Here is a 13,615-nt window from a genome sequence, read left to right as displayed (position 1 = left end):
CATGTATATAGATGATATTGTTGTGTTCAAACTTAGGGTAGATGCATTGAGGACTTTAAGTTTAGGTTTAAATACAATGAATCAATGTTGGATATGTTTCCAAACTCTAATATGATGGTCTTCACCATAAAAATATATAGTCCATGAATCAATGAAAAAAGAGCTATCAACTTGTGTAGTAGTCTCTTTAATTGGATTTTCAATATTTTGTGAAAATTGTAATAATTTTTACAATAGTTTTATTTATTAAGTCGATAGGCTTTTTCCCTACCAGACTTGTATCCAAATGTTTTGATTTTCCAGCATCGTCAAATGCTTGAGAAGCAGATCTTACACCGGGAACTGTGTGTGACACAAGTATCTAGAAAACTTATCCCTACCTACATGGGAAAAAAATAGATCAGTTAAATGAAGCATTTGAGTGTTTGAGTCCAATAGAATCCTTGCCAACTAGGTGCCAAATAAGTAGATCAAACAAAAAGAGAAGGAGATTCAGTACATTACCAACAATGACATGAAAGAAAAGGATAGGTATCAAATGTAGTGTCTAGGCTTGTACCTAGAGAAGTGGATCAACCATACAAAAAAAAATGGTGCTTTCATTCTGCACAAGTGGCATGCACTAAACATAAGATTTCACATCATTCTTAATCTCACAAGCTCTTTATACATGCAGTCAAGTAGATTTTGGGTGGTGAGTTTATTAGGCCTAAACCATTTAAATAGAATCAATTGATATCTCAATCTACAAAATGTGGCCAGGAATCTTACAATTCATTGGTATGGATATGTCATGCCCATCAACCTCATTTTCTATTTGAGATAAATGGAAAGCACAATACTTCTATGGCAACATCAAATGAAGATTATGGCAATGGGAAATTCATTCCCTTTGTAGCAATACATAGCAAAGAAGAAGAGATGAATTCTTCCACTTCTAAACATAGAGTGACAAAGACAACAATCACAGAAAAAATCCTTACAATTTAAGAAGATTTCTAACAATATCATAGAGGGAACAAAATGATATTATATTATTGACTTGCATTTAAACATTTGCATCAAACTTTAAAATGCCATTTGATAATTGATCCTTACTTTCCTTAATTGAATATTTATTCATATATTATATGTGCACTAAAAATGATAAAAGCTAGACAATATACTTCATGTCTCATGGATAAATTCTTAAGATTTAATTAAAGTAAGACTTATATACAAAATCATTGCCAAAGTCATTAATACTCAATTACATTTATTTAGGTGTTGGCCAACATATTGTATAATATATTGTGTAAACGCTTCTACTTAATTATCTATGAATTTTTTGATTTCATCCAATTAGATTTGAATATTTCTATTTTAGATTTAATCTTTTAAAATTAAAAGAAAAGCTCTTTGAAAAATGGAAAAATTTGATAGTCACATGAAAAAATTAGTGCAGGACTTTAAAGGTTCTCAAGATTTACAGAAAACTCAATATGTGGTGAAAACTGCAAACAAATTTTCCCTACTAGCAAACAGTGAAAACATCAAGGGATAGAGACAACATCCATGTAAATTGATTCACCAACAGAAGGCAACACATGAAAGATGACCAGAGCCAAGGAATTTGCAAGCCAATACCTTCTATGTCACACCTGATTTTGGTTGCAGTTTTTGCCCTCTGTCATTCTTTACTATAGAGAGCCTAAATGACCAATTTAGGGCTTTCAATCTCACCAAATATGCCCTTCCCAAACCTATCAAGTTGCCTCATTTAGAAGCTGATAATCCTAGACCTTCCACTCCATTTCATTCCAATACCCCCTATATGGTTGAATCTCAAGACATATCTTTGCAGCTCTATCTCCCTCCTCATTGGCGATCTGCTAAGAAGAATTCTTTAAACCTTAAAGGAAAGATAGATCCTAATGCCAAACCAGTCTATGAGGAAAATACCATTTGCATTCCAATGAGGAAATCAAAGTAGCATGAAGAGAATGTCAAGAAATGGAAATTTTCACGGTATGGACTAGCCCTAGCGAAGATTTTTTCTATCTCTCAAACTAATTAGAGGAAATATGTTGCAACGAGGTAAGTATCTCTTGATTTTTAGATAAAACCCTTTACTTGCAATGTATGAGCATAAATATTAAAAAATAATTTATGAATATATCAGATTTTTTTTCAATTGTCATATTGTCAAATTTGTAGATTGGTGTCTAGATTTTAAGTTAGAAGGGATAGATTTTAGGTGCCCTATATGGTTCAATATTCAAGCTTTACCATTGGAATAGAAATAGTTGGAAACCCTCAAATCAATAGGATCTATTATAGGAGAATTCATAGGGCTAGATTCCTACTTCTAGGATTCCAAGAATGTGAAATTATTTATCAGAACAAAATTTAACCAATCTTCTCCTATTTGCAAAAGAGTGGTAACAAAGAAGGCATCCTATGAGATAACATTACAAACATATGAAGGAGAGATATCTAAAATCATAAGGGCAAAGGATGATAAAAGGAAAAAATTGATATATCTACCTCGCACCTCTGACTTGCTAAGTATGGTCCCAATTATTAGCACTTAGAAAAAGGAGTTGAGCACTAGATCGGCTGAGTCAATCACATCCTCAAATTATGGTAAGCATGTTACATATTTTGAGCTATGATGTTCTAAATTAGATCATGGCTACAAATTAGAACCTGATAGAAGAATCAAATCCATCATTGTGGTGGGACACAAAGAAAGTGGTAAAGAGAGAGAGATAAGAAAGAGGCATCCACCAAACGGAGATCTAAAAGGAAACAGAAAGCTCCGAAAAGCAATCTAGGGCAGAGAAGTAGCCCAGAAATAGAAAAGGATACAATAGATAGTGAGCTAAAGGTAGAAAGGAATCAAGAATAGGACACTAATAGAGGAAGAGGAGAAAATTTAGATAGCACCAATAAGAGGGGTCAGCACATGATAAATATCTCTAGCAGCAGAACTCTAGTGAAACAATCATGTCATATGGAAAAGAAGGACCTAGACAAAGAGATTCTAGCATCAGCACAAAATTCAGCAGCAGAGGGTCTTGGGAAAGACAATATAGAGAGCTTGGAAAACTCCTTACTTTTTGAATTAAATTCTAACAAAGCTGAAGGAGATGGATGACTGAAGGTTGATAGTCAGAAAAAACAATGTCAAATGAAAATCTCTAAAGAAAGGATCACTACTCCTAGAAAGGAGGTTAGTATAAGAACTTCTAAGTTCTAGTAGACTCCAATAGCAATTGTAAACTCCCCTTTCACTCCAGAAGATAAGCATAAAGATTAGATTACTAAAGGTATAGACAGCTCCTTGACAGAAGAAGAGTAGAACTTTTTAAACAAAGACATCATTTTGGACCCTGCAATGGACAACTTAAGTTTAGAAGATAAGGATCTAGACCTACTATTTGAAGAGTTACTCTAGGTGTTCAACTAGGACAATATTGATAATAGCTCAAAGGCCTAGAAGGAGGAATTATTTCACAAAATCCTTAAATTAGGAGGAGATAATTATTCAGCTGAAGATTTAAGAAGAGATTTACTAAAAATTGAGATTGAGGACAAGATGGGAGGATAGACTAAGATAGGTGGAAATGTGACAGAGCAAGAGGACAGAGGGAACAAAAGAGATAGCATGGAAGATATAGATGGGGAGTAGCCAAGCATAATTCACCAAATCATTAGTGAACTTGAGAATGAAGAACAAGAAGGGAAAAGTGGATTAATATCTTCATTTGTTTAGAATGAAACAAATAAGTCTGAGCACCTTGGGATATAGATGAACCAAGAAGGTTTGAGTTCACCTAAATATGGTAGAATAAAAGGAAAAAGAGGCAGGCAATCCTTGAAGGAACTCAGAGAAGTAGAGGGATTGTGCAGAGAACAAAGGAAGATAGATCAACTAATGAATAATGGGAAGGGGAAGTACCTTCCCAAGGAAACATGAGGGTCACAACATGGAATGCTAGGGGCTTAAACGCCCCTACTAAGAAAAGGTTACTAAAGCATAATCTTAAAACCTTTGATTTCAAAGAAGCCTTTGGGCGATCCATTAATGAGAACAAAGATTTTAGGGGTAGAGATAAATTTTAAAACTAAATTTATCCATTGATGAGAGAAGCCAAAGGCTTCAAGGACCTTGCATAGAAAGCGCCAATCAACCATATCATATGCTTTTTGTATATCCAATTTCATGAACATGCATGCCTCTTTATTATAGCTCCTGCAATATGACCAAGAGGAATCCATAATCAAACTGACAATTATAGCTCAACCAAACTCCAAAATCACCACCACCATAGTCAAAAACCCATGAGACACAAACTCTTAGAACATCAGAACCCAAGTAAAGTGGACAAATCAAACTACCAACACAGTAAATACCATCAACGCATCCCACTGGCCTATACAGAATTTACAATCCAACTCTGCAACAATGGTGAATGCTCTCGAATGAAATTGTACCAAGTAGGGAGAATCCACAGACTATACAACTCCTGCAGTCAACACAACTCTGCAAATCAACAGCCACTATCTCATAACCATAACTCCCATGCACTGCTGATGGTGAAAAGAAATTACAAGATAAAGAGTAAGAAATGGAATCCAAACCAAATTTTTCTGCCATCAACTCCTCAAAACAAGGATCAAATGCTAACTGATGTACATACCCTGTAATATAATGTTGATTAAAAAAACCAACCTCAGTCAACAGCTCACCATGAACAAGTGATACAACCCACTATGACTAATCACTAGCTAAGTCAGGAGATGTCATAGCCAAAGGAGTAGAATCAATAACAACACCCACTGAAGCATCACTCCCAAACTCCTGCTCTAAGTCACATATTATCAAGCTGTCAACTGCAGAACCTATCACCATGTCATACCCATCACAACTCTCATCTTGAGGCATCAAATTGTCCCATAACTGATGATAAGCACTAGGAACCAAAGTACATCTCTGTATCATTATCTCATCAACATGGTCATCAAAGGTAAATTGATGAGCGTACCTCACAGTGTAATGCCGATAGAATGCGCCAATCTCAGTTAGTGGCTCAGACTGTAATCTAGATGAAACTAACTGCAATTGATCATTAACCATGTTGGAACTGACTACTACCTCCAAAGATATCACCAAGGGAGTAGTATTACTAGAAGGAACCATGCCAACTGTCGACTCACCAACATCACACATGATCTTTGATACATCTCTAGTCTCTATGCCATCAATACTAGAGGCCACCACCATGTCAGGAATACAACAATCTGCTACAACAACCAACTCAACTGAACCTGACTCTAGTGGGAATGAACCTAATATGCCAATGTTAGTATCAAGAATGGATGCATCCCCATCTCCACTGTCTCTGACAATCTCGGCCATGGACATCCTCGAATCACCAAACACCACAGCTTGTGACTGTATAAAATCAGGTAAAGACTGTAGTTGCTCTAACTCCATGATCACCTTAGCCAAATGAAATTGTGACTCCTTGAAAGCCAACTGTGTACTCTCAAGAATCTCAGAAGTCACCTCAAGCTACTCAGTAAGCTCACTCACCTCATCTTCCTTGGCCAAAAATGCATCATATGCTGTACTACCCCACTTCATAAGATAATCTCTATCGGCTACCAACTGCATATAATCCTGTCTCAAAATCTGGATAGCCTCCCATAAAGAGTGGAACTCTGTCAAGGAAAGATAACTGCTTCCCTACTCATCACTAGTAGGAGAACCCCATCCATAAGCTACTAACAACTGACGAGCAGCATCGAAATGCTGGCAAGTGATAGCAATGTCTTGGTCACTAACTCTCAACTGATTAGACACATGATGGCACTGGCTTGACTGTCTCCTACAAACCTCCTCTGATGCACTGTCTAAAGGAGTATCCTCAAAGTTACTAGTCTCTAGAGTATTACCATCCATATCCTGTGAATCAAATCTAAAACTCATATCAACATACAGAGTATCAAAAACATTAGCATTGCTATCCAACTGCTCTATACCCAAGGAAACTAAGTCTTCAAAACTGCCCATTGCATCCTCCTGGATGTCATCAATGCCAATATGATCCTGGGACTCATCTATACACATTGCCAAATATGAAATATCATCAACACATTCCAGCAAGTATGGTCAACTGGATATATGAACAAAGCCCAACATCGGTGTATAAAAAATAATACCAACATCAGACAAGATACTGGCACAAGAAAAGACAACACCACGTAATCTGCTAATCAAATCCATGATAGCACCCAAACAAACATCGCTACCAAAAAGTGTTAAAGATCTCCAGTCAACTGAATCCCAAATGCCAATATAACAATCTCGAGTCCATATCCATAAACTAGAATCAACTGGTAACTCAAGAAAACTCCTCAACTGAGTAATATGACCAATACTAACTAACTCCACATACCTGTCATGATGAGATAATGAAGTCACAATACTATCTTTTTTCACCTTCAGCTGGCTGGACAAATCATGTGAAGTACTACCAACCTCAACCTCATGTGATGAAGCATCTAACTATGCCTGGTACTCTTTCTCAGCAAAGTCATGAATGCTCAATGTCTGCTCATCTCTACCAGGTATCTCACCATCCTGCACAACAACATCCTCATAATCATCATCTGAACCCACTACATTGTAGTCACTGCATGTTGTAACTATACCATCCTGAATACTTGTGGCATCACCCTTTGATGACCTGTAAACAATTGTCTCAATTTGAGTATCAGGTTGACCATTACTATCAATCTGTGTAATATCCTTTCCCACCACCTCCTGTGGCAGAGTAGAATCTGAGACCTCTACCTGGCTATCAGTTAGTTTCTCAAACTCCTCATGCAAGTTCTTGGGAATTTTGTCATCTATCCTGTGAGAAAATTTGTCAAATAGAAATCCAGTCAACTTATCCACCTTAGCTGGGTCGGACAACATGTCATTCATTATACGGTGGTGCTCAACCAACTGTTCAGACATGTCATGGCTTATTTTCATAAGTTTATCTCGAATGTCTAAATAACCATCCTTCTGCTGTTTTGACTCTAGATATCAATTGTCCAAGATCGTGTCCTCTGAGACTCTGTACTATACCTGTCCATTCTGGATAAAGTAGAGTGTAAACCCAATAGGATATAACTTCTTCAAACACCAAGAACTAACATGCAAATGATTAGAAGTAGCATGAAACCATAGATTTTGACATGCAACTGATTAGAAGCAACATGCAACCACCAAATTCACCAAGAACTAACATGAAAATGATTAGAAGTAGTATGAAACCATAAATTTTGACATGTAGCTGATTAGAAGCAACATTCAATTATAAATTATGACATGCAAGATCTGGGTAGTTGTCAAAACTGGCATGCAAGATCTGGGTAGTTGTCAAAACTGACATGCAAGATCTGGGTAGTTGTCAAAACTAACATGCAAACTTCTACAACCACCAAATTCACCAAGAACTAACATGCAAATGATTAGAAGTAGCATGCAACCATAAATTTTGACATGCAGCTGATTAGAAGCAACATGCAACCATAAATTATGACATGCAAGATTTGGGTAGTTCTCAAAACTGAAATGCAAGATCTGGGTAGTTGTCAAAACTGACATGCAAACTTCTACAAACCCTCAGGTTGGCAAGATCATGGCTCTGATACCACTAAAATGTCCCTTTTCTAATTTTACATGATATTTCAAGCCTCAAATCAGATCTTTAAAATCAAACAACTAATATTCCAAGGATCCACCAAATTTCTCAAGAAACCCCAAATCGGGTATGCTGAAAATAGTGCCAAAAGCTTCACAACTTCACAAATTATTAATAAATCTGAAAATGGAAACTTTTACAGAAATTTCAGCAGCATAACAGCCTAAAAAATGACATTTTCAGATCTGTATAGCCTTTACACAACAGTTCACAAATGTAGGACAAAAACTATGCTCATCGGGCTCCCGAAATTAACACAAAAATGCCCGAAAACACCACAAAAACACTAATAATCTATCTTAGAAGTTTAATCACGTCCCAATACATATATTCAGCTCTATTTTAACACCTTAAAGTCTGAAATACAGCATAAACCCAAACTGATATGAAATACTCTACTGAAAACACCAAACTCATACCAAAAAACAACCCCGAAAATTCACAAATCTGCACTATTCAGCACAAAGGCAAACTCTGTATGAGCATACACATGGAATGGCTTCAAACTCCCATCCTTAGCCTTCTTGGAAACCTAAAAACTCCCATTCTTGGCTCTCCCTAGAAACCTGCAAACTCCTGTTCTTGGGTCTCCTTCTCCACAGGTTTGGCAGCCTCTGAAGAATAACAAAGAAATGAGCAAAATCAAGTTCTGGAATCAGCCCAAAATGCCTCCAAACCCCTTAAAAGAGGGCATAACTATAACTCATGTCCAAGAGAGTTTAATGAAACATATTTTAATAATAATTTTCATTTATTAGTCCAACGGTTTTCAAAGATTAACCCCCTTTTTCCGAATCTTCACTTTCTTGGGCCTGCCTGCCTTAGCAAAGATTATTATTTTTTTATTATTTGAAAAGGGGACATGAAAACTGGGGTGAAAAAGCCTTATTTTGGGACAATTCTTGGGATGGTTTTCCCCTAATTATGGCTAGTCCTTACCTAAGGATCTCAAGGAGAAGTTGGTTTTTGTATGGGGGGATAAAGTGGGTAATTATAAGACTAAGATTTCTTTAGAAGGTACCTACCGATGGATTTGGAGATCTATGGAAGGTTGGGATTAGACCCTCTATCCAATGAGGCTTATGAGAAGATACTATCAAGTAGGAAGATTAAGCAAGTAGAAAGGAATGATGATCTAATTTGGGCTACCTCAAATGACAGAAGATATACTGTGAAAAATGGATATCACACTTTCATTCATTCTCATAGATGGAGTAAAATTGAAATCCCCCTCAAAATTTGTTGGGATTCAGCATTTCTTCCTAAGGCAGGCTTCTTTTTATGGTTATCATCCCAGAATAGAATCTTGATAGCTAACAGATTAGCCAAATTTTGAATTTTAAGCCCTTCAAGGTGTGTTCTTTGTAAATAGAATTGTGAGGACATGGATCACCTATTATATAGATGCCCTTTTGCCTAGGTCTACTAGGACTTTCTTAAAAATAGATTAGGGTGGTCTTCTTCGATGTTAGAATCCTTCACAAATTTTCTTAATGTCTAGCCTATAGGCATGTTTAAAGGAGTATATGATAAACTTTGGAATTTATGCCCCTCTATTGTAGCCTAGGAGATATGGAAGGATGGAAATTTTCACATTTTTCAAGAAGCTAAATTGAAATTAGATGAGTTACTATTAAAGATAGAGGCTTGTGTAGTGGAAATGATGAATTCCCATCTTACGAAATCTATGAAAGAGGAAGGTTCTTTCTCAAGTTGGGATCGAAAAATGAAGAAGAACTGGCCTAATTTGATTAATCCACCTCTAGTATATTTTAAGAAGAGTAAGGAGCAAAGGAATAGGTGCAGATGGGTGCCACCCCCCCTTTGACGAGGCTACAAGAAGAAATCCCAAGGTGGTAAACATAGATTGTATCATCAACAATGATGCAAGTAAGTGGGTAGCAAAGAAAGCTTCATCCATTATGCCTAACTCTAACAACCTAGAAAAGTTAGAAGCTTTGGACAAGGGTTTACAATTATGTCATGAATTAGGATTGAATAGGGTCATTATTGAAGGTGAGATAATCCTAAATGTAGTTAGGAAGAAAGTTACCCCCAATTGGGTCTTGAACTCAAAATTAGGTGAAGTTCTTGGTCTTATAGATCAATTTGAGAAAGTTCAAATATGTCATATTTTTCAAGAAGGAAATCAGAAAGTAGATATTTTAGCCAACAAAGGAGTAGATGGGGTAAATTTGTAGATATATAATAATGGTTAATTTACCTCATCCTAGAGAGATTAGCCCTATAGGATCTTCCCTCTTTCCATTGATAAGTTTATAGTATTGATATATTTGATCTTATCTTATAATCTTAGCTTGTTGGTTCAGTCTCGGTCTTAGTTTGTAGAGAGTCCCCTTAAGTATAGATTTAGTATGTTGTTTTGGTGGAATTTGGGATGTGGATATAAACCCATCATTTCTCTCCAGTTTCACCATCATTAGTAATGGTGGCATTCCATCAAGTTTTACTTGTTCTCTAGGTCACGGGTATTCAAATATAGTTTGGGATTTTCACTATGGCTAGGATGGCTATCATCAGCCACATGAGATCATGCTAGGCTAGGTTCTAGAAAGTTCTCCTATCATTTTGATTGCAATCATTTTCCCTATTCACTGGTAGATTGAGATTGGAGAACATGGATTTGAATGTTTATGTATTTCGGCATACCACTAAATCCCATACAATAGCATTTTGTGGGAACATCAAACCAGAATGGTGGAATCAAATACTGAATCCTATGGACAACATGGAAAGAATTGTAGTCAGCAAAGAAATTAGGGAAGGAATCTTTGATTATTCGTTTACATGGAGAACCAACAATGACATAATTGGATCATTCAGTAAGGGAAAAAGTGAAAATTGAGGATACTATTTGTCTCTACCGCAGCATCTTCGACCCCACATGGAGGAAAGGGCTAGAAAAAGGAGTATGTAGTATTCACAACAAACTAAGGATCCCATTGCCAGAAAAATACATGGGTTTCCCATCAGGATCCCTAGAATTAAGCATCATTTTCTGTCGCCTGTCCTTAATTGTTCGGGAGCATTATACCTAGAATGGAGGCCAATATTCAATTCCTTCTTCTTTGGAGGGGAATAGTGGAGGATGAGAGTAAGGACTAGTTAATTAATTATCTGAAAGCAGTTAATGCTTATATTTAGCCTGGGGTTTCCTTTAAAGATCTAGAAGCCCTAGATTTTTGCACGATGAATGTGGAAAAGACTAGTAGGGAAAATTTTGATTTTGAGTTTCTCCCAAATTATCAGGTTGAGAACCCTAATGAAATTTCCAATATTAGTATGGTACATAAGAAATAAGCTATGTTTATATGTTTAGGTAATATTTGTAGTCTATAATAGTCAATTTATATGTTTCTAGGGCTAGCATGTTCTGTTTAAGCTTCATGCCCAGTTATGGTTTGTATTGAAAGATTATGGTATATGTATATGGTAGAACATAGTTTGAAGGTTGTATATAGCTCTTTTATTATCATGAAGATACTAGATCTTGTGACTTCTTTTGGACAATGTAAAGCAAACTAGCTATATGGTTTTATATAAGTAGTAATGGTAAATATTATGTTATGTACCCTCTTTTTGTGTTGGGTTCTTGGTTAATTGTTATGGTAAATGGTTAGCAGATGATGTTTTTTATGTTTGATGATAGAGCAGGGCATGTTTTCGATTGTTAGTTTTATAGACTATTAACATTTCACTACAATTTATGGATGCAAGGCAAGTACATGATTTCCTTAAATCTACATAGAGCTCTTGTTTACTCAAATTGAGGAGGTGTTATATCTGGACTATAGTGTTAATTTTGGTAGATAGTAGTGGAATCTTGGCAGCTTTAATATTGTGAATCTTATTAATTTGAGGGTTTCTATATAGGCCTTGCAGTTGAATTCTATAGCTCAATCGAGTCTCTATTCTTTCTTATTAGTTATTTCTAGGATCTGATGTAGATTAGTCCATCAGATCTGGGGTGTAGGAAGTAACAGGTCTATTTTAAATTGCCTTACTAGTCTAATTAGTCATGGTCTATAGGGTAGAATTTTCCATTATTCATATATTATCATAGATCGGAGGTGATAGGAACTCTTGAAGAGTAAGTTGATGCATTTGTTTGGGATAGTTGTAGTTTGTAAGATTAAGTTTAGATAGTTTAATCACAATATTGGAACTTCAAGTTGGGGCTTTGGCTTGATATGTTTAAATCTCTATAATTTTACTTTATCTTCTATTTTAATAGGTAGCTACTGTGGTGCTATCCTTAGATAGAGGAGTGTATAACTCAATTTTTAGATTATTAGGTTTTTGTTTGCGGGTTTTGATTACCTTGATTTTAGTGGATTAAATTAGGCTAAGTTTAGAGAGTTATGTGGATAGTTTGCCTTCCTCTTTGTTATTTTTCTACATGAGTAAGAGATACTTTAGCTTGCCCTTGGTTTTTTTCAGATGAGGGTATCCTTTAACAAAGAAAGGTTGATTAAGGATTTTATGTTTCTAACCTTGTTTATGAATTAGAAATAGAAAGGATGGCTATTAGCATCAGGAGGAGAAGAGAGGCAACATGGAGAGGGTGCACCTTTATTGATGTACCTACAGTGGTTTGCTAAAATTTACCCAATTGTATTGGTATTATGCCATTTAATGGGGATGCTTTCCTTATCCTTTGTATAGATATTGGTTATCTAGTTTTGTGTAATTTGATGACTAGGGTATGCCCTTTTAAAATGTAATAATATAGGACACTTGTCCCAAGCTAGACTGGAGGTTTTCTTCTCCGTTAGAACTTTCCTACCAGTGCTCATTTGAATGGAGACAACTTATGTAATTTTTCTTTTATGATAATAAAATTTAAGGGCCTTAGCCATTTACTAATTAAAAAATATTTCTATTTTTATTTTTTTAGTTTTGATTTTTTTATAACTGCAAGATTTTTAATTCTTAAATTGGATAAAATTATTAAACTTCCAATCAAATTTAAAAATAAGTTAATAAATGAAGATATTTCATTTACATTATAAAATTCATTACATAATAAAATTATTGTTTTTAATTATTACTATTTTTTATATTATTTATTGTTACACAAATTAGTTATGTATTGTCACTATTATTTTTTTTCAAATTGAAATTCTAGTAAGTTATTAATGAGGATATTTTTATCATTTCATTTATTACAAAAATATATATTTTATTATGAACTTACTTTTATATTGATATGTCATTCTCACCCAAATTAGTTATATATTGTCAGTTTAGTTCATATTCAAATTTTGAAATATCTAAATTTGTATTTATAGAAATATATTTTTTAGTAATTTAGATGCAATGATTTGAACAATTAATTTCTACATAAATTTATTTTAATAAAAAAATATAACTTAAAATTTCAAATTTAACTAGAATTGATATTCTAATATGTTGAATAATCGTAAAAATATATAACTCTCAACTATCTAATTCATATCAAGTTAATTAGATGGAAAAATATTTTATTTATATTATCTTAAATTGGTGAACATTATTAATAATATTTTTATTGCATTAAATTGTTAAAACTTGTCATTATTTATCATAATTTGAAAATATATCTTTTACAATAAATTACTTTTATGCATTATTATGACATTTTGCATATGAAATATCACTCAATTGTTTACATTGTTGAAGAAACCATAAATCTCAATGTGACTCATAACTTCAAATCTCGTGTATTTGTTGTTTTCTAGCTCTAATATTAACACTAACATAGACTAGACTTAAAATTGATAGCTGATTATGAGAGGCTTTTGCTCATTGACAATATGTTCAGTTTGATGGAGTATTAGTTATTTTGTTTGGTGATCTTGCACAACTAC

General features: G+C 34.7%; 1 pseudogene; it reads left to right on the top strand.

The window, feature by feature from the left end:
* LOC149555516 (NAC domain-containing protein 6-like) overlaps nucleotides 1-13,615 on the top strand; it is a 71,123-nt pseudogene that overhangs the window by 698 nt on the left and 56,810 nt on the right.

The sequence above is a fragment of the Cupressus sempervirens genome, chromosome 5 (genome assembly GCF_028749045.1).
Source record: "Cupressus sempervirens isolate cs-2001-9-10 chromosome 5, ASM2874904v1, whole genome shotgun sequence".
In the NCBI taxonomy this organism is placed as follows: domain Eukaryota; kingdom Viridiplantae; phylum Streptophyta; class Pinopsida; order Cupressales; family Cupressaceae; genus Cupressus; species Cupressus sempervirens.
Note: the sequence above shows the minus strand (reverse complement) of the source record. Positions and strands in the feature narration are given on the sequence as shown.